Below are 944 nucleotides of genomic sequence, written 5' to 3' on the forward strand. Positions count from 1 at the left end.
CATGTTACACGTATCATACACACGTGCATATTATTTTAGAAAGGATATATTTATTTATCTATTTATATATTTATTTATCTATTCATTTATCTATTTATTTACCTGCCAGTCTCTGTATTTAGGCATGGGTGGGTATGTGTTATACATTTTGTATGTGTGTTTACGTGTGCGTGTGCTTGACTAATCAACCAATCCGTCTCTGTCTAGTTACCTGCCTGTTTACTTATCTCGCGTTTGTATATTTACGCGCGAGCACTCACGCGCGCGCACACATACACACACGCGGCCTTTGGAAATTTATGCTTATATATATATATATATATATATATATATATATATATATATATGCATATATATATGCATATAATATATGTGTGTGCGGGTGTGTACGTATATATCTATATATGCACTTGCATGTGTAAAGGTCTCCATTTATTCACACGCATGTATATATATATATATATATATATATATAAACGTTCGCGCAGGTACACACACACACACACACATACACACACATACACACGTAAACAACACATATACATATACGTGTGTGTGTGTATGTGTACCCGCCATTTGTTCCATTTGTCTCTCAGCCTGTGTATGTCTCTTCGTCTTACCTAGTGTAAGAAAGATGCGAAGAATGTCTGAAAATAGACGAAACAGAAGAAAAAAATGCCGACGTGCTACCCGTGGGAGGAAGGAAACAATGTCGAACAAAAATAGCCTCAGTCACACCCCCATCTACCCGGCCACCCCCACAATCACCTTTGACCGTGTGATGTAAGTGTCTTCGTTATGTCACTATGTTTATACAATGGTGCACCGAGAATGAGAGACGGGTGCGTTAGTATTATGGTAGTTATCTCCCTTCGTTTAAGCCGGGCGGGAAAAAACACGCCATGTGCATGCTTCTGTGTGTGTGTGTGTGTGTGTGTGTGTGT

Source organism: Octopus bimaculoides, chromosome 18 (assembly GCF_001194135.2).
Source record: "Octopus bimaculoides isolate UCB-OBI-ISO-001 chromosome 18, ASM119413v2, whole genome shotgun sequence".
Lineage (NCBI taxonomy): Eukaryota > Metazoa > Mollusca > Cephalopoda > Octopoda > Octopodidae > Octopus > Octopus bimaculoides.